Raw genomic sequence first — 21,756 nt, 5'->3', positions numbered from 1 at the left:
AGATTTTTTTAAGTACGAAGAAGAGGGTATTTCATTAAAGAAAGGTCATCAGAAGCATATTCTGAATCGAAATCCTTCTCAGTATGTATTCCCTTCCATAACGATTCAATCAGGTTAGCCAGTGAAAGAAGGGAGAGGAGACGCAACTACTTAAGACCATAAGGAAATGTATATAACCCGGTCCATATGGTTCGGATTCGATGTGCATCAGAAATGGAAAGAGCATCATATAATATCCAAAGAAACACGAGGATAGTACAATCATGAAAGAAGTTGTACCGAATTTATCAGTGACGCGATGAACGAAACGAGGTGATCATCCGCAACGAAATAATATATGTATTGTTTCGTACAATCCATATTCTTCCAGGGTGTTTAATTTTCACATAAATGTTGGGATCTGTGAAGTGTAAGGGTTGTTAAATACATACATAAGTATGTCTATAAAAGTCATAATTAATGTTGCACTAGATACAATTTCAATGTTTCTACGACTAATATTTCATTCTTTACATCACAAACGTAGAACTATGACAACTTTTCAAGTATGTAAATAAGAATTTTGGGAAAAAACTGTTAATATAGATGAAACTGAGTCACAACTAAAATCTGAAATACAATTCTTGGATACAATCATCGACATGCGTCCAAACATACTAGAAATCATTTTTTTTGGGTGGCGGGTGAAGAAATGAATATTGCAAGACAAACAACCGAAAACAATATAATCTTTTGAGTCATTTGAATCTAAAATTCAATTGTTTAAACATTAATTCAAAGCGAAAAAAATGTAAAGAATGTAACAAATAAGAGTATGATATAGAACAATTTAAATAATATAAGAAACTGAAAAAAGACTAGAATGACGGTTCTTAATGTTGCATGATTTTGATCATGTTAAGTATGATGATAAGTATCGTTGCGACATTGGCATCCTACTATCACGTGATAGTAATTTGCTTGAGGCTTATTTGAAAAATAAAGAGTTCATTGAAGATGGGGAAGCATCATCGAAGGAATTCGACAAGGATATGATTGCATTTCTTAGAGATCAAGTTATACAGACGGCGTGTAAATAAAAAGCATGCATCGGTATATCCTTGGGAGGTGTGTTCCAATAAGAAATTCACAACTACATCGGCCTATGAAAATCTGGATAAGTTAAAATAAAAACTGAAACACAAGTCTACGCCAGTTCCAAACAATATCCTAAACGAAAATATAGAACTGGCATATATAAAATATGAACTCGAGAAAGAATACAGTAGAACCTCTCTACATTAATATTCTTGGGAATTCATACAATTATTAATATGTACAGGTTATTAATATATGGAGTATCAATATATGGAGGTTCTACTGTACAACTACTATACAACTATTGTATTCAAGAATAGTAGAATTCACCAAAAAAAAAAAGATTGAAATTCACGTATTGATCAAACACATATCTATTTCTTTTAAATTCTTAGAAACTTTGTTCTTTAGATTAAATTATTAAAGAAAAAACTAGAATTGCTCATTTGTTCGTTTCAAGTAAATAATTAAACTTTGGTTAAACAATTCCATATATATTCGGACCCCACTTCCATGTTCTAATTTGTTAGATAAAAACGCCAAATATCATCCCCATAAGTCACATTATAGTTTGATTGCCATTAACTTCCTCGGGTGATATTTACATTTAATCAATGAGCAATTAGTCATCATCTAATTAAACTAGAATTAACAAATAAAATTGAACAAACTTAGGTAATCATTAATGGTGATACCTAAATAACATAAACATATTATATCAACATGGGTACATGAATACATGGATAACATAAGCATCTATTTTAAAGTATATTGATGGAACATACCAAGCTAAAAATCTTATACTGAATACCTAAGTCTGAATGATGCATTGATAAACACATTTTTGTGTCTGAATTGTCCTCAATGTTCTGTATTGTTAGTGCTCGATTTTGTAGTAATTATGGTGTTTTTGTGTTTGGATAGGTGTTTTTGGAGAAATACATTTGTGCGGAAAAAGTTGCTCGAAAAGTGCTATTTGGACCCCCGGAGAAAATTACTAAAGGCACCCCAAAAAAAGTGTTAAAGGCACCCTCATTTTGGGTAAGGGCACCCCCATGCGCCCCAGCTGTTAAAGGCGCCCATATTTTGGATAAGGGCTAACCATCTTCTACCTTTCAAAACTGATTTTTGGCGGGAAAAATGGCAGCAACAAAGGCGGATTTTTGGGCGTGAAAGAGTGAGACTCAATGGCTCAGATTAATTGGGTTTGTTCCTATGAGTGAAACAGGCATGGTATGGGCTTTGGATACAAATAAAATTGGCTGGATAATCCATTCGAAGCAAGACAGGGAGTGTGATATTCATGGGATATTTGGTCAGATTTTCAGCATTAAATTTCAATAAGCTTTGGCCGGATTCAATGGGATATGTGGATTGGATATACCCTGTTTCGACTAAAAAGGGATGGTATATGATTTGGAATCGAGAAAAGTGGGATGGTTACGTGGATTGGAGAAAACAGAGCATGAGAGTTTCATGGGGTTCTGTTAAAATGATTACGTGAATATTCCATGTGTGCACGAGTTTTATTCCGTCTTGGAGTTGTATTTAGCGTGTAAGGAGTGTGCTGAGATAAAACGGACGCATGAGAAGAAAAATCAGGGAAGAAAATATTCCCGAGAACATTTTTCTTCACTGCCGTATAATGGGAGATTTCGTGGAGTAATGAGGAGTTATTCTTAGACCTGTTGAGTATAAATAAGGCTATGGGGTAGCATAGAGGGGTTATGGAGAGTTTGGGCGGAGTTTAGAGCATCACAGAGGCGTGAAATCAGAGTTGCAGAGACGAGTTTTTTTACTGGTGTTGTGAAGAACACGAAGAACAACGACCCACCAAAAATTGTCGTTCATGCTACAGTATCAGCGACACATTGTAGGCAGACTTTTTTGCCACAGTAAAAACGACATTTCATCTTTATCGTTCTCTGTAATGGTGTAATTGCAACACTTATAACTGTTGCGAATCTCTGTATTAGCTCTTTTCACCTCTTTTTATACACTTTTGAGCTATGAACCAATATTTTGAGCGAGTGAATAATATGAGGAGCTAAACCCAACCTTCGGGGCGATGGAGGAAGCCATTCTTCCAATAATTATGTGGTAAAATTTATTTAAAATTATTTACGCAATTCTTTTATGATTATTTGCACCGAATGAAAATTGAGTAAATGATTTTTATTAATTAGTTGTGTTTTCTCTTGATGAAGTATGCTTAGTTTAGGACTTTTGATACTTCATGCTTGCGATTAACAATTAATGTTTTGAAAATCTAGTTAAGGCAATGATTAGAGTCACAAGTTCTTTTAAATTGGAGTAATATTTTCTAGAATTGCATGATAAAAATTAACATTGAATCACATGAATATTGGTGAATGGTGAAATCCTGAACCCCGGTTTCTCTAATTTAATCTTTACATCAACTTTTATTTGCTTTATTTTCTTTATTCTTAAAATTTACATCTAAAATCACAACCTTCACAAGTCTTAACGAACCAATTTCTTACCACTTCTACAACCACTGTAAAAATACCATCATGCATGAAACTAATGAAAGGTTGAGCCGGCGCCCAAGGCACTAAGCAAGTTGTTCATTTGATTTTTTTTTCTCATATGAGTCCTCATATTACACCAATTTAACATTATGCAAAGAAATACTGATTGCGGGTTTGGTCTGTTGATGTATTTGAATAGGTGTTTGCTAATAATAATTCCTCTGAGAAGTCATTATACAACCGACATACTGCAAGTTTGATTTTTATCTCAAATTCTCATTTTCCAAATGATAAAAACAACACTAAAGCTATTTAGTTCGGTTATAACTTTCGTTTTTTGTATTTCGTTTTACTTTGAACATATAATGAAAATGCAGTATAAAAATAATTCCAAATATAAAGATAACAATCATAGATAATTTTAATATACTATTTTCTCTCTTTATGTTTTATGTTTTGCAGTCGTAAATATTGGCTTGATGCGTATGCCTAAAATATGTACACTAAAATGAGAGGTTGAGCCGGGCCCATAAGGCCCCGGGGATACCTAGTAGTTTCATAAAAGGATATAATTCTCTAAGATTCGCTGGTGGAGTATGATCACCACTGACGCATGCACTCAGGTAATTCCGTAATAAGATCTAAAGTTATGGGCTAAAAGCCTAAAAGTAGAGCTAGTTTTGTCACAAGGTATGGTGGTACGACTGTGAAAACCATTTGGCTGGACTATAAATAGAGCGCACACACACAATTTCAAACATTCAATTCAAGAGAAAACAAAATCAGAAGAAAGAAAGAAAGAAAGAAAGAAAGATTTAAATTCTTAAAAGAGAAGAAAAATGGAGGCAATGCCAAACCTTACAAAATGGGCAATTTCAAACTCTCTCATAGGTTTGCAACTCTTTATCATATTTTAATTTCTTCTTCAGTTGAAAGACATCCATCTCATTTTTATACGTTTTGGTACTTGGTAGGGTTGTTTTGGCACCATTGACTAGACAAAGGTCTTACGGAAATGTCCCTCAACCACATGCAATCTTGTACTACTCACGACGAACCACTGATGGAGGTCTTCTAATTACAGAAGCCACCGGAGTTTCTGAAACAGCTCAAGGGTACGTTTACTTTGTTGTTCATCATTTTAGATGTGAATTTCTCGATTTTCGTGTTAGTGCTTTACTTTAACTGTGAATGTTTGATCTTGACCCAATGGATGATCATGACTTTCCGTGCATGGCCGGACATGGCGAGAGCAAAATCAGTCCTTGATCAGGGGTAGTTGGGTTTACTGTATATTTCTTTCATTTTTGAAGGTATGCGGAGACACCATGAATTTGGACAAAAGAGCATGTCGAAGTATGGAAACCGATTGTGCAATCTGTTCACGACAAGGGTGGCAAGTTCTTTTTGCCAGATTTGGCATGTAGGCCGAGTATCCACTCATCGTACCATCTTAACTCTTTCTTAATCTGGTTACTCTGAAATTTGTGCATAATAATCAATAACAAAATTTGGTAGTTCTTTTCTCATAATAAGTTCAATTTTTCCCACTGTTAGCGCTGAACCATTTTCTTATCTTCTCCGTTCAGATTTCCAGCCTAATGGAATAGCTCTTGTAGGATCAGAATCTCGCAATGACAATGTTTCAGCAAAATTATCAATGACACAGCACAACAGCGTCGAAGAACAATTTCAGAAATGATAAAATAAATGACGTCAGCAAAGATCACGAGAAAGATATGATAGTTCTGCGAAAATTAGAGAGTTTGCGAAATTAACATTTGTAAGGTTGCGAGAATGTCGCAGACCATACCCGAAAATAAAGGACAGATTAGCTGTCATCCACTATGTATTTCTTTATAAATAGTCATTCGAGTTTTAAAGAAAGGAGGAGATCTTTTTTGGGTAAGAAACAAGTAAATAGTAGAGAGGAAGTCTAGAGCAGAGATCGTTCTTGATTTCTTTATCTTTTCTTGTAAGAACATTCAGATATTGATAAATAAAATTAAGAGTGTAGACCTAAAAATGAGTTGATTAATAGTGAGATCATATGAGGGGTGTAGTGTAGGATTTCCTGCAACTACATAATGGCGCTAGAAACAGGGAAATTGAAGATCGAAAGTTAAAGATTGTTGTTGAGAATATTCAAATCAAGAAAGTGATTAAATAAATCAGTGAATCAGTTAGAAGAAAGATGAATAGAATTAATGAAGATGACAAAATATTTGAGTGTAATATGATAACAAAAACGATGATTAATGAATTCCATGAAAACATCAAAGGAAGAATACATAAACGAAATTTTGAAGGAAGGAAAGTTATGGCGGTAGAAAATACATCACCCTTGAAAGATTGGGAAAAGCAAAAAATAACATTCATGGCGGCAGAAATACCAAAAGAAAATTTGAACCACACATCTCTGTTGGTTATCACAGTGCCTATTACGCGAAAAAAGGAGACAACGACAAAATCCACAGGAGAATGGATATTGAACAGAACTTTAATCGATACATGAAGTTCAGTGGATATAATATTTTATCACGCATTCCGGGGAATGGGATTTAAAGATGAAGAAATGTCCAGTTCAACATATTTTGTTCACGGCTTTGGAAAATCCATTACAAAACCTAAAGGAGAGATAGTGGTACGAATTACACTTGGAGAAATCGAAACACATGTAACGTTGTGCGTGATGGATATGGAATCGCCATATAATATGTTATTAGGAAGACCATGGATACATGCGATAAAAGTTGTGGTATCAACGTTGCATCAATGTATCAAATTCCCCAAATGGAATAGGTGAAATCAGAGGAGATGTTGACAATGCGAAATTATGTCATCAGATTGAAGTAAAGCATTATGAAGGACAAGCAAAAAAGAAACAATTTCGCAGAAAGTTGGCAAAGGAAGCAAAGAAAGAAGAAGAATTTAGAGTATATATGATAAGGGCAAAAGAAGGCAAAGGAATACCCAGCGAAATTTCGGAAGAAGGGGAAGGACCTATGAAAATAATAAAAGAACCAACACCAATGGGAGAACCTAAACCCACTTACACTGCCGCAGAACCAACAAAAGAAATAAACGTTGGGACTATAGAAGAACCTCTAATATTGAGAATTGGAACCAAAATGGATATGGAAGAAGAAAGAAGAACTGTTAACTTGTTGCGAGAATATAAAGATGTTTTCGCAGGAAACATGGATGAGATACCGGGAATAGATCCATCAATTGCATGTCACAAGTTGGAGATTAACAAAAATGTGAGACCATTTAAACAGAGAATAAGAAAAATTGCAACAACTTACCATTCCCAAATAGAAGAAGAACTACAGAAAATGCTTGAGGCGGGAATCATAAGAGAAGCTAAATAACCAGAATGGATAGCGAATATGGTCATTGTTCCAAAGAAAAACAAAGGAATCAGGATTTGCATAGATTTCACTGATTTAAACAAAGCTTGCCCCAAATATAGTTTTTCGTTACCAGATATTCCTCAAATGGTGGAATCCGCAACGGGAAATGATAGGGTATCATCTTTAGATGGGTACAAAGGATACAACCAAATCCCTCTCACTGAAGAAGATTAAGAAAATACTGCTTTCTTTGCCCCAAGAGGTTTATATTGTTACACGAAAATGCCATTTGGTTTGCGAAACGCGGGAGCGACATACCAAAGAATGGTAGAGAAGGTGTTCGCAAAATGGATACACAAAACATTAGAAGTATACGTGGATGACATGTTAGTAAAGAGTAAAGAAGCTAAAGACCATGTACAAGACCTGAGGGAGATTTTTGAACAAATGCGGCAGTATAACATTAAATTAAATCCTGAGAAGTTGCATCGGGAAATTTTTTAGGCTACGTTGTATCAAAAGAAGGAATGCAGGTTGATCCAGAAAAAGTGCAAGCAGTTCGTGACATGCCAACACCAGCAACAATAAAAGATGTACAAAAGTTAAATGAGACTCTACCTTCGCTGGGGAGATTCATTTCGCGATCATCAGACAAATGCAAATATTTTTTCGATATACTCAAGAAGGGTGCGAAATTTAAATGGACTGATGAATGTGAAAAATCTTTTCAAGGAATCAAATAACATCTTATGAATACAACTATTTTACAAAAACCAGAATCAGGAGATGAATTATTGATCTATCTTGCGACGACGTCGCATGCATTAAGTGTTTTGTTATTGCGAGTAGACGCAGGAGTGGAGAAACCCATTTATTACATTAGCAAAACTTTTAATGCTGCTGAGAAGAATTATTCAAAGATTGAAAAGTTAATCTTAGCATTAGTTTATGCATCATTTAAGCTCCGCATATACTTTCAAGCACACAAGATAAAGGTATTAACAAAAGTACCAATTGAATCAGTGATGAAGAATTCTAAAAGATCAGGAAGAGTGGAGAGATGGAATACACAAGTAGGCCATTTTGATATTAAATATGAAATTTCGTCTTCACCAAAATCACAAGTTGTTGCAGATTTCTTGGCAGCATTTCCTTTAGAAGAAGATGAAGCAGTAGAAGAAATGATGGATGTAAAAAAAGAACATGGAGATCCAAAAGACTTATTAACAAAACCAAATAGAAGGGAGATATTGGTAGATGGATCATCAAATGGAGAAGGAAATGGAGTTGGAATTGTCTTAATTTCGCCAGAAGGAATAAAAATGGCTTTTTCATTGAGATTGGAATTTGCATCCACTAATAATGAAACAAAATATGAAGTTGTGATACATGCCTTAAAATTCGCAATAGAAATGAAACTAGAAAATGCCAGGATCACTAGTGATTCGCAGCTAGTTATTCGCCAAATAAAGGGAGAGTTTACTACAAATGAACCATCCTTGAAGAAATACAAGAAGCTGGTTGAAGAATTGTCAGCGAAAATCCCAAAAATAAAATGGAGGCACATTTCAAGAAAGGATAACAGACTCGCAGACGCTTTTGCTTTTATCTCAAGCATGATGACAAACCCAACTGTGAGATACATAAAAATACAAACACTTCTGTCACCATCAATCAATAAAGAAGAAGAAGACGTGGACATGATGATAATAGACAATGAAGAAGAAGAACAAATGAAAAATATCGCAGACTGGAGAATGGAACTTCATGCATATTTGGCGAAAGGAGAAACACCAATAAATAGATTGGAAACACACAATTTAAAAAGCCGTGCAACGAATTATGAATTAAGAGATGGGTTGCTATACCGAAAATCCTTTAATAGACCATCACTCAGATGTTTGACACATGAGGAAGGAGAAAAGGTGCTAAAAATGTTACATAGTGGGGATGCTGGAAATCATAGTGGAGGAAGATCTTTGTCACATAGAGCAAAATGCAAGGTTATTACTGGCCGTATATGCATGAAGATGCAAAACAAATATCAAGACGTTGCGAAGATTGTCAGCGGCATAAAAAAAATACATGCACCTGGAGCATTATTGTCATCTTCAACCAGTGTGTGGCCTTTTGGAAAGTGGGGCTTAGATATTGTGGGGCCATTTTTACCAGGATCTGGACAAAGAAGATATTTAATAGTCGCAACAGATTATTTCACAAAATGGAGAGAAGTAAAGGAAGTAAAACATATTCGCGATAAATATATCTTTACATTCATATTCGAAAATATCATTTGCAGATTCGGAATTCTTGCACAGTTGGTATCTGATAATGGGAAACAATTTGAAGGACAAAATATAGAAATGTTACTTAATGCATTCAAGATAAAATGTGGAAAATCTACTCCTTTGTATCCACAAGCTAATGGGCAAGTAGAAGCAACAAACAAAATAATTGCAGATATATTAAAGAAAAAATTGGAAGGACATCACAGAGCATGGTGCGAACAAGTACATAATGCAGTATGGGCTTATAACACAACTAGAAGAGAAGCTACTGGAATGTCACCTTTTTGTTTAACATACGGAGTTGAAGCGGTGTTACCAACAGAAGTTGTTATTCCGACAACAAAAAGAGAAGCTTGGGAGAAAAATCTTAGTACGGGCTTGATTTTAAATAAACTTGATGAATTAGAAGAAAGAAGAGAAAAATATTTACAACATATGGATAATTATCAGCGAAGATTATCCCGAGAGTATAATAAACGTGTCAAAATACGCGAATTTCAACCAGGAGATTTAGTTCTGCGAGTAACACCAATATATCAGCGAGAAAATGGAGGAAAATTAGCGAAAAAGTGGGATGGACCTTACATCATAAAGGAGATAGTTGGAACAGGAGCTTATAGATTAATGGATCCAGAAGGAAGAGATGTTGGTCATAGATTAGACAGATCATGGAACAGGTTGTACTTAAAAAGATATTATCCGTAAGAAGCTTTGAGAGGTTATGGATTCTGAAAGAATAATTGCAAGATTACTCATATTAAAACAAGATCATGATGTGCGAAATTTTCACAGAGATAATCACAGAACAATGACATAAAAGAAAGGGGCGAACCTTTATGGCGTACACCCTAGTTCGCGAATAAAATTTCGCAAGAGGCAAATGTAAGACCTAAAGTACGTCATATTAGGGGGTACCTGTTGCATGGCTCAGGGAAAGGCTACACCGCCACCGGAACCTGAGTCATGGAGATTTGGGGTCAATAAAGCCCATCCGGGAGAGGCACCTTGGATTCTCAGCTTAAGCATATGACTTGGGTTGGGCGACTAAGGTAATAAGGACTCTCCCAAGGAGTGCAGATATGATCAAGGCGCCGAGGTACACGGTTGAGTCAAGAGTGCCAGGGACGTTTGAAGCGTACCTTGCCATTCTTGACAAGTCTTGGCTTATACTGCACTCGGCCTGAAGAAAACCCCACTTAGGGTGCAGTCTCGTAACCATAAGCCCTATAGGTAAAAGGGATAAGAGGCTGCGAAAACAACTGGTTGTTGTTAAGACTGGATGGGAGGAGCTAACCTTGTATGGTAGAAGTACGCCTCCTTGAAGGGGAAACCAGGGGGAGATAAGGGCGGCACCCTCCATTAGGGAGATAATAAGTGTCTTAAGATGCAAATGTCATGAGGCTTTTTATTCGCAAGGATATTAAGGCTTGTCATATTTGTGCAACAATCCTGAAGAGGCAATAATACAAAAGAAAAGATAAGACGAGATCAATGGGTTTTCGCATGAAAGTGCGAAGACGTCCTGCGATTTCGTCGCAAGACGGCAATGTCATGGGGCTTTATTTTCGCAAGAATATTTAGGCCTGTCATATTGTCGCAACATTCCTGAAGAGGCCATAATACAAAAGAAAAAGTTAAGGCAAGATCAATGGGTTTTTGCATGAAAGTGCAAGGACGTCCTGCGATTTTGTCGCAATGACAAGAGGTGGCATAATAAGACCTTTAATTAGGAAGGCAAAATAAGACCATATGATAAAACAAATATTTATAAGTATTCGTAACAGATTATTTTTTGCAAGAAAGATAATGAGAGGCAAGTATGGGAATCAATACACAAGAAGCATTATCTTTCTCATCAACAAAATATTAAAAGGAAAAGTTGACTCCAAAGTTGGTTGAAAAATGTAACTCGCAAAAGTGATAAAAATAAGACAGTTCAAGAAGAAAGCTAGATAAGAAGCTCAAGCTTCAGTATTAATTCAGTAGCAGGAGATAACAAAATTCTTCGCCAATATTCTCGCAAGCCTCTCCTTCATTTCGGTTTTGATCTTCGCCTTGACTAGCATCTTGATTATCGCCAGCAATTACTTCTTCAGGAGAAATTTCTTTCTCATTGATTAACACCAGCAGATGCTTCTTTAGAAGGAACCTCTTCTTCATCTTCCAAGAAATTATCCTCTGCACCGCTTTCGTAATCATAATCACTATCAGCAGGACGAGGAACTTCATCATCATCTACTTCTAAAGGATCAATTGATGTAGGAGGAAGAGAGTTGGACAATAAAATGTCATTTACAAGGACTTCAGCCCGGAGATGAACTTGGCGAAGAAGTGCTCTGATGATTCCTATCTTGAATATCCTTAAAATAAGCAAGATAATCAAGTCTTCTTTCTGCTCGGTCGCGAGAACCAGTAAGGGTAGAGACGAGCAATGCATTTTCTTTGCGAATTTTGGCATATTTAGCCTCCAAAACAGAAATGGAAGAATGAAGATTCTTCTCAGACTCTGCGAAAGATAGAATACAAAATTTCATTAAGATAAGGAATTCAGAGAGATATGACAAAGAAAAGATAATTAAGGCAGTCAAACTATTATGACTACCTTCCTTTTGCGAAATAAGGTGTTGAATCAAGGACAGACAACTATTCTCCCAACGGTCCATTGCGTCATCAAATTTATCTCCAACTAAACCTTTAAGTCGAGACTGAAGATTTTTCTCTTTAGGAATAAGAAAGGCATTTTTCTTCACAAGAGAAGAATAAGATTCTTCTAATTTGGAATATTGTTCTTTAAGCTGATTCGCCTTTACACTTAAAGCTATTCTACCTTGAATGAGTGTATCTCTTTCAACGATAGATGACTCTTTTACTTCTTTAAGTTCATTTCTCAAAGAGCGAAGAGATTGATCTTGGTCATCACATACTTTTTGAAGAATACTAAGTTGTTGCGAAGATATCGCCATCTTGTTTAAATAAGTTCTCTCTTGATAAGGTTTTATTCTCATCTGATAAAGTTTCCATCCCTAAATTAGCTTTAGTTAAAGAATAAGAAAGACGAGATACTTCATTACTTAATAAATCTTGTCTTTGAACTAATTGGGTATTTTCATTGGTAAGATTATTTATATGATCAAGAGAATATGAATAGAGGTTATCTAATTGGTTATATTGATCCATCAAGATTTCTTTATCAACACGGGCTTCTTCAACAGCAGATTCAAATTGATATCTCTCCATTATTCGTTTCTGGTTTAAAGCTTAACATGCGAAAGAGGGATTTCAAGGATAATTAAATATGGGAAGGATAAAACCATTAAAAAGGCAAATTAAAGACACAGATAAGAAAATCATACCTCTCAATTCATCATTCTTCTTGCGAAGATTGTCACGATCCAAAAACATTCTGAAGCTTCTGATTTTCGAGACGAAGAGCATTACATTCTTTTTCCAAAGCTGTCTGCGAAGCAGCTCTGTCAGAACCCAAATGCTTGCTCAGAATTTCGCAAAATTAGACTTGATAGGATCAATAGAAGACTTCTTGACATCATCCAGACTTCAGATAAAACTTTGAAGCAATATCTATCCCTTCCACGGTTTCTTTCGAAAGAGGAGAGACTTAGGTAGAGAACTGGTGAGATAGAAGGTTGAGAAACATTCTCAATGGGAAGAGAAGAGGTTTCATTCACAGAGGATCAACAAGGGTTTCAATCATTGAAAGGTCAGCTGAAGAAATGAAGTCTGAGGCAGCTTTTTCGCGAATTGGAGATAAAGGTTTATCTTGCGAAGATGTCGCAGAGATTTAGAAGAATGAGTAAGTGGAAGGGAACAGAAGTTGGAACAGTTTTAAGGTGGCGAGATTTCTTGGAAGGTTTATTAACATATTTATCACCCTGCAAATTACAATATAGATAAGAAACAGAGGCAACAATATTGTTATTATAAAAGGATAGTGTTTCTTACTACCTTCTCATTCGTAGACTTTCTTTTATGCGCAACAACCTTATGTTGCGACTTGGGAATGTTTGGGTTCTGAACTGTAAATTTGGTGTTGGAAGCGCTTTTGCTGAAATAACAAGAGTATGGGAATCACATAAACAACATCAAATAAGGCAATAAACAAGATCAATTTCAGCAAAACTCATAAAGAAGAAAAAAGCAACTAACCTTGATGAATCCATGAAATATAATAGCAGGGAGATTGTTTCGAAGAAAATTATAAACTATGTGAAAATGAAGAAGAACTTAAAAAGATTGAAGAAGAAAGAAGAAGAAAAGTTGCAATAATGGAATTTGCAGAAGAACGATGAAGTTGCAGAGAAAATAAAAAGAAAGAAAAGAGAGTGAAAGGAATATATAGAGGGAATTTCTCCTCGAGAAATAAACACGATTAATACGGAAAGATATAAGCGGTTAAAAAACGGTTACAAAAGACGTGTCGAGAAATAAATGGAAGAAAGAATACGTGTGATAAATGCAGAATATGAAAGAGAACAGTGCGGCATTTCTCACATCATTCTCTACTTCGCAGAAGATATGAGAAGAGGCAAGATGTAGGATCAGAATCTCGCAATGACAATGTTTCAGCGAAATTATCAATGACACAGCACAACAGCGTCGCAGAACAATTTCAGAAATGATAAAATAAATGACGTCGGCAAAGATCATGAGAAAGATATGATAGTTCTGCGAAAATTAGAGAATTTGCGAAATTAACATTTGTATGGTTGCGAGAATGTCGCAGACCATACCCGAAATAAAGGACAGATTAGCTGTCATCCACTATAGTGTTCTTTATAAATAGTCATTCGAGTTTTAAAGAAAGGAGGAGATCTTTTTTGGGTAAGAAACAAGTAAATAGTAGAGAGGATGTACACCTGGCCTCTACGGAGTTGATTGGACAACTCTTCGTCGATTGAACACTGATGAGATCCCACAAATAATCGATGATTTTAGACGTGCTGCAAGGAACGCAATTGAAGCTGGTAAATTTCTTTTAGGGGGATTTTGTGTTTCCCCCTCAAAAAAGATACATAATTTGCATTACCCCTTTTTAAATCAGTAATAGGTGAAACCCCCTCTACATTAACTTTTCCGTCATCACCTAGTTAAGTTGGCACATGTGACATGCACGTGTGTAATTTTCCCCGATTAGACATGTATGCCCTCCAAAACGTGTTGCGCACAGATTAAAGGCAGAACAAAAATCAATTGAACGGGACTCATCGTTATTATCCCTCCTTCTTCTCCATTTCTCCTCCTCAGTGCTCATATATCTAATACATCGCCGCCATTAGAGAACAACACAATACATATACTATTTTGTAATTCTATCAATTACATTAAACATATCGATATGTTAGAGGAGTTGGTCAAGTTATTAAGCAGAGAAACAAGGATTGAAAATTGCTTGATGTCATTGACTTCTTTTGATGAGTAATGGCAGTTTTGATAAGAACTTGGGTCTGTATAATGGGTTGATCACGTTGATTTATATAGATAAAATGACTGTTATTTATGAATGTTTTGGGTGTCTGAGAAGATTTAAGACAATGGGTTTCTCTAATCCAAATTTGCAGGGTGAGGAAAAGCTAATCTAACAAGAGATGGGTTATTTCATGGTTACCAGTTGCACGCACACAACGTGTTTGTGATGTTGTTGGAAGGTGGTGCCAAATTCAAAACCAGATCCAAACAAAACCCCCACAAATTTGATACCCTTGCTGCCAAATTCAAACCCAAATAAAACCCAATGGTTCTTATCCTTTAAAACTTTAAAATAGTTCTCAATCATCCACCTTTAATCTTCAATATGGACGACACCTTCTCTACTTGGATTTTTGACCATAAATTCGAGTTCTTATTACAGAGAAATTAGATGAAGAAGAAAACCAAACTAAGAAGAGAGTTCATTACAGGGTATTTTAGGGTCTCTCATATTTAATATTTTATTATAACACACGTATGCACTACACGTGCTTACTTAACTAGGTGATGACTTGGGTTGGGCGACTAAGGTAATAAGGACTCTCCCAAGGAGTGCAGGTATGATCAAGGATCCGAGGTACACAGTTGAGTCAAGAGTGCCAGGGACGTTTGAAGCGTACCTTTCCATTTTTGACAAGTCTTGGTTTATACTGCACTCGGCCTGAAGAAAACCCCACTTAGGGTGCAGTCTCGTAACCATAAGCCCTATAGGTAAAAGGGGTAAGAGGATGCGAAAACAACTAGTTCTTGTTAAGACTGGATAGGAGGAGATAACCTTGTATGGTAGAAGTACGCCTCCTTGAAGGGGCAACAAGGGGGAGATAAGGGCGGCACCCTCCATTAGGGAGCTGATAAGTGTCTTAAGACGCAAATGTCATGAGGATTTTTATTCGCAAGGATATTAAGGCTTGTCATATTTGTGCAACAATCCTGAAGAGGCAATAATACAAAATAAAAGGATAAGACGAGATCAATTGGTTTTCGCATGAAAGTGCGAAGACGTCCTGCGATTTCGTCGCAAGACGGCAATGTCATGGACTTTATTTTCGCAAGAATATTTAGGCCTGTCATATTGTCGCAACATTCCTGAAGAGGCCATAATACAAAAGAAAAAGTTAAGGCAAGATCAATGGGTTTTGCATGAAAGTGCAAGGACGTCCTGCGATTTTCGCAATGACAAGAGGTGGCATAATAAGACCTTTAATTAGGAAGGCAAAATAAGACCATATGATCAAACAAAATATTTATAAGTATTCGTAACAGATTATTTTTTGCAAGAAAGATAATGAGAGGCAAGTATGGGAATCAATACACAAGAAGCATTATCTTTCTCATCAACAAAATATTAAAAGGAAAAGTTGACTCCAAAGTTGGTTGAAAAATGTAACTCGCAAAAGTGATAAAAATAAGACAGTTCAAGAAGACAAAGCTAAATAAGAAGCTCAAGCTTCAGTATTAATTCAGTAGCAGGAGATAACAGAAATTCTTCGCCAATATTCTCGCAAGCCTCTCCTTCATTTCGGTTTGATCTTCGCCTTGACTAGCATCTTGATTATCCAGCAATTACTTCTTCATGAGAAATTTCTTTCTCATTCTGATTAACACCAGCAGATGCTTTTTTAGAAGGAACCTCTTCTTCATCTTCTAAGAAATTATCCTCTGCACCGCTTTCGTAATCATAATCACTATCAGCAGGACGAGGAACTTCATCATCATCTACTTATAAAGGATCAATTGATGTAGGAGGAAGAGAGTTGGACAATAAAATGTCATTTACAAGGAATTCATCCCGAAGATGAACTTGGCGAAGAAGTGCCCTCGGATGATTCCTATCTTGAATATCCTTAAAATAAGCAAGATAATCAAGTCTTCTTTATGCTCGTTCGCGAGAACCAGTAAGGGTAGAGACGAGCAACGCATTTTCTTTGCGAATTTTGGCATATTTAGCCTCCAAAACAGAAATGGAAGAATGAAGATTCTTCTTAGACTCTGCGAAAGATAAAATACAAAATTTTATTAAGATAAGGAATTCAGAGAGATATGACAAAGAAAAGATAATTAAGGCAATCAAACTATTATGACTACCTTCCTTTTGTGAAATAAGGTGTTGAATCAAGGACAGACAACTATTCTCCCAACAGTCCATTGCGTCATCAAATTTATCTCCAACTAAACCTTTAAGTCGAGACTGAAGATTTTTCTCTTTAAAAATAAGAAAGGCATTTTTCTTCGCAAGAGAAGAATAAGATTCTTCTAATTTGGAATATTGTTCTTTAAGCTGATTCGCCTTTACACTTAAAGTTATTCTACCTTGAATGAGTGTATCTCTTTCAGCGATAGATGACTCTGTTACTTCTTTCAGTTCATTTCTCAAAGAGCGAAGAGATTGCTCTCGGTCATCACATACTTTTTGAAGAATACTAAGTTGTTGCGAAGATATCACCATCTTGTTTAAATAAGTTCTCTTCTCTTAGGACAAGGTTTTATTCTCATCTGATAAAGTTTTCATCCCTAAATTAGTTTTAGTTAAAGAATAAGAAAGATGAGATACTTCATTAGTTAATAAATCTTGTCTTTGAACTAATTGGGTATTTTCATTGGTAAGATTATTTATATGATCAATAGAATATGAATAGAGGTTATCTAATTGGTTGATCCATCAAGATTTTTTTATCAACACGGGCTTCTTCAACAGCAGATTCAAATTGATATCTCTCCATTATTCGTTTCTGGTTTAAAGCTTAACATGTGAAAGATGGATTTCAAGGATAATTAAATATGGGCAGGACCAAACCATTAAAAAGGTAAATTAAAGACACAGATAAGAAAATCATACCTCTCAATTCATCATTTTTCTTGCGAAGATTGTCACGATCCAGTAAAACATTCTGAAGTTTCTGATTTTCGAGACGAAAAGCATTACATTCTTTTTCCAAAGCTGTCTGCGAAGCAGCTCTGTCAGAACCCAAATGCTTGCTCAGAATTTCGAAAATATTAGACTTGATAGGATCAATATAATACTTCTTGACATCATCCAGAACTTCAGATAAAACTTTGAAGGCAATTTCTATCCCTTCCACGGTTTCTTTCGAAAGAGGAAGAGACTTAGGTAGAGAACTGGTGGAGATAGAAAGTTGAGAAACATTCTCAATGGGAAGAGAAGAGGTTTCATTCACGGCAGGATCAACAAGATGAGTTTCAATCATTGAGAGATCAGCTGAAGAAATGAAGTCTGAGGCAGCTTTTTCGGGAATTGGAGATAAAGGTTTATCTTGCGAAGATGTCGCAGAAGATTTAGAAGAGATGAGTAAATGGAAGGGAACAGAAGTAAGAACAGTTTTAAGGTGGCGAGATTTCTTGGAAGGTTTATTAACATCTTTATCACCCTGCGAATTACAATCCAGATAAGAAACAGAGGCAACAATATTGTTATTATAAAAGCATAGTGTTTCTTACTACCTTCTCATTCGTAGACTTTCTTTTATCCGCAACAACCTTATGTTGCGACTTGGGAATGTTAGGGCTCTGAACTGTAAATTTGGTGTTGGAAGCGTTTTTGCTGAAATAACAAGAGTATGGGAGTCACATAAACAACATCAAATAAGCCAATAAACAAGATCAATTTCAGCAAAACTCATAAAGAAGAAAAAAGAAAACTAACCTTGATGAATCCATGAAAGATAATAACAGGGAGATTGTTTTGACGAAAATTATAAACTATGAAGATTTGCAGAAGCAATAGTATGAAGATGAAGAAGACCTTAAAAAGATTGAAGAAGAAAGAAGAAAAGTTGCAATAATGGAACTTGCAGAAGAACGATGAAGTTGCAGAGAAGATAAAAAGAAAGAAGAAGAGAGTGAAAAGGAATATATATAGAGAGAGTTTCTCCTCGAGAAAATAAACACGATTAATACGGAAAGATATAATCGGTTAAAAAGTAACGGTTACAAAAGACGTGTCGAGAAATAAATGGAAGAAAGAATACGTGTGATAAATGCAGAATATGAAAAGATGAGCAGCTGCGGCATTTCTCATATCATTCTCTACTTTGCAGAGAGGATATGAGAAGAGGCAAGATGTAGGATCAGAATCTCGCAATGACAATGTTTCAGCAAAATTATCAATGACACAGCACAACAGCGTCGCAGAACAATTTCAGAAATGATAAAATAAATGACGTCGGCAAAGATCCTGAGAAAGATATGATAGTTCTGCGAAATTAACATTTGTATGGTTGCGAGAATGTCGCAGACCATACCCGAAAATAAAGGACAGATTAGCTGTCATCCACTATGTATTTCTTTATAAATAGTCATTCGAGTTTTAAAGAAAGGAAGAGATCTTTTTTGGGTAAGAAACAAGTAAATAGGAGAGAGAAAGTCTAGAGCAGAGATCGTTCTTGATTTCTTTATCTTTTCTTGTAAGAACATTCAGATATTGATAAATAAAATTAAGAGTGTAAACCTAAAAATGAGTTGATTAATAGTGAGATCATATGAGGGGTGTAGTGTAGGATTTCCTGCAACTACAGCTCCAATCTCTTGTACTGACAAGGGATGTACACCTGGCCTCTACGGAGTGGATTGGACAGCTCTTCGTCGATTGAGCACTGATGAGATCCCATAAATAATCGATGATTTTAGACGTGCTGCAAGGAACGCAATTGAAGCTGGTAAATTTCTTTTAGGGGGATTTATTGTATCCTCCTCAAAAAAAGATACATAATTTGCATTACCCCTTTTTAAATCATTAATAGGTGAAACCCCCTCTACGTTAACTTTTCCGTCATCACCTAGTTAAGTTGGCACATGTGACATGCATGTGTGTAATTTTTCCCGATTAGACATGTATGCCCTCCAAAACGTGTCGCGCACAGATTAAAGGCAGAACAAAAATCAATTGAATGGGACTCATCGTTATTATCCCTCATTCTTCTCCATTTCTCCTCCTCAGTGCTCATATATCTAATACATCGCCACCATTAGAGAACAACACAATACATATACTATTTTGTAATTCTAGCAATTACATTAAACATATCGATCTGTTAGAGGAGTTGGTCAAGTTATTAAGCAGAGAAACAAGGATTGAAAATTTCTTGATGTCATTGACTTCTTTTGATGAGTAATGGCAGTTTTGATAAGAACTTGGGTCTGTATAATGGGTTGATCACGTTGATTTATATAGATAAAATGACTGTTATTTATGAATGTTTTGGGTGTCTGAGAAGATTTAAGACAATGGGTTTCTCTAATCCAAATTTGCAGGGTGAGGAAAAGCTAATCTAACAAGAGATGGGTTATTTCATGGTTACCAGTTGCACGCACACAACGTGTTTGTGATGTTGGTGGAAGGTGGTGCCAAATTCAAACCCAGATCCAAACAAAACCCCCACAAATTTGATACCCTTGCTGCCAAATTCAAACCCAAATCAAACCCAATGGTTCTTATCCTTTAGAACTTTAAAATAGCTCTCAATCAACCACATTTAATCTTCAATATGGACGACACCTTCTCTACTTGGATTTTTGACCATAAATTCGAGTTCTTATTACATAGAAATTAGATGAAGAAGAAAACCAAATTAAGAACAGAGTTCACTACAGGGTATTTTGGGGTCTCTCATATTTAATATTTTATTATAACACACGCATGCACTGCACGTGCTTACTTAACTAGGTGATGACAGAAAAGTTAATTTAGAGGGGGTTTTACCTATTAGTGATTTGAAAAGGGGGTAATGCAAATTATGTATCTTTTTTAAGGGGGAAACACAAAATCCCCCTTTCTTTTATTCTGTTATTTATGTTGGAAAATAGCATATCTTATCGAGAAATTGGGTCAATTGCCCCAATATTTTTAAAACATGGTTGTAGTGGACGAGTAAAAATTAGTATGGGTGAAATGGACACCAAAAAATAGCAAGAATGAATCTGGTTTCATCCTGACATAAACTTAAAAAATAGCAAGGGTGAAACTGGATGCATCATGATGTAAATTAAAAATAAAAAAAAATATATTTGAAAATAGGTAGGATGAAACTGTTTACATCCTGGTTATTTTTACATTCTCGTCCATTTAAATAGTATCAAATTTTACATGTCTTTTTCACCCAGAAATTATCGTTATTGGGTTAATGGACCAATTTTGTGTATCTTTTATTGTTATGTTTTCCAACTGCTTGTTAGCGCCACATACACTTATTACCATATATTCGGTTATATTGGAAAATGTGTAGGTTTTGACGGAGTTGAGATCCATGGCGCAAATGGTTACCTTATCGATCAATTCATGAATGATCAAGTTAATGACAAAACAGATGAGTATGGTGGAACCTTGGAGAAGCGATGTCGCTTTGCACTAAACATTGTCAAAGCTGTAGTTGAAGAGATTGGAGCTGACAAAGTTGGAATAAGAATCTCTCCCTTTGCCGATTACATGGAAGCGGGAGATTCAAACCCTGAAGCTCTAAGCCTTTACATGGCTGAATCATTAAGCAAATACGGAATCTTGTACCTCCATGTGATAGATCTAAGGATGGTCAAGGTTGATAATATCTATGAAACCCCTTACAGTACCTTACCAACAAGGAAAGCTTTTAACGGGACTTTCATTTCTGCCGGAGGTTATAAGAGAGAAGATGGTAACAAAGCGATGCAACCCCTTACAGTTGCATATGGTCGTTTGTTTCTAGCTAACCCAGATTTGCCAAAACGTTTTGCCATTGATGCACTACTAAACAAGTATGACAGGAACACTTTTTACACACCTGATCCAATTGTTGGTTATACTGACTACCCATTCCTGGACCAAGACAATCAGTCCTAATGGTCATGTTTGTTTGCTGTTTTGCTTTCGTGTTTTTATTGGTTGTGTAGCTTGGTGAATTAAGATCATTCAGATCTTTTATGTGAAAAGTCTTCTTGGTACCGGGATTTCAATAATAGAACAAATGTTAGTACAATTTTCTAATGTTATTTTTGGTACTTCACCCGAGTGCCCAACACATAGCAAAACCCTTTACTGCAGAGCACGTTGGGGCTAGAATAACTGCTTGC

The 21,756-nt window shown here is 35.8% G+C and overlaps 1 pseudogene; it reads left to right on the top strand.

The window, feature by feature from the left end:
• The first annotated feature begins 875 nt into the window (after positions 1-875).
• LOC113352072 lies at positions 876-21,526 on the top strand (annotated as a pseudogene).
• The last annotated feature ends 230 nt before the right edge of the window (positions 21,527-21,756 follow it).

The sequence above is a fragment of the Papaver somniferum genome, chromosome 2 (genome assembly GCF_003573695.1).
Source record: "Papaver somniferum cultivar HN1 chromosome 2, ASM357369v1, whole genome shotgun sequence".
NCBI classification, from domain to species: Eukaryota; Viridiplantae; Streptophyta; class Magnoliopsida; order Ranunculales; family Papaveraceae; genus Papaver; species Papaver somniferum.
This window is presented reverse-complemented; position numbering and strand designations above follow the sequence as displayed.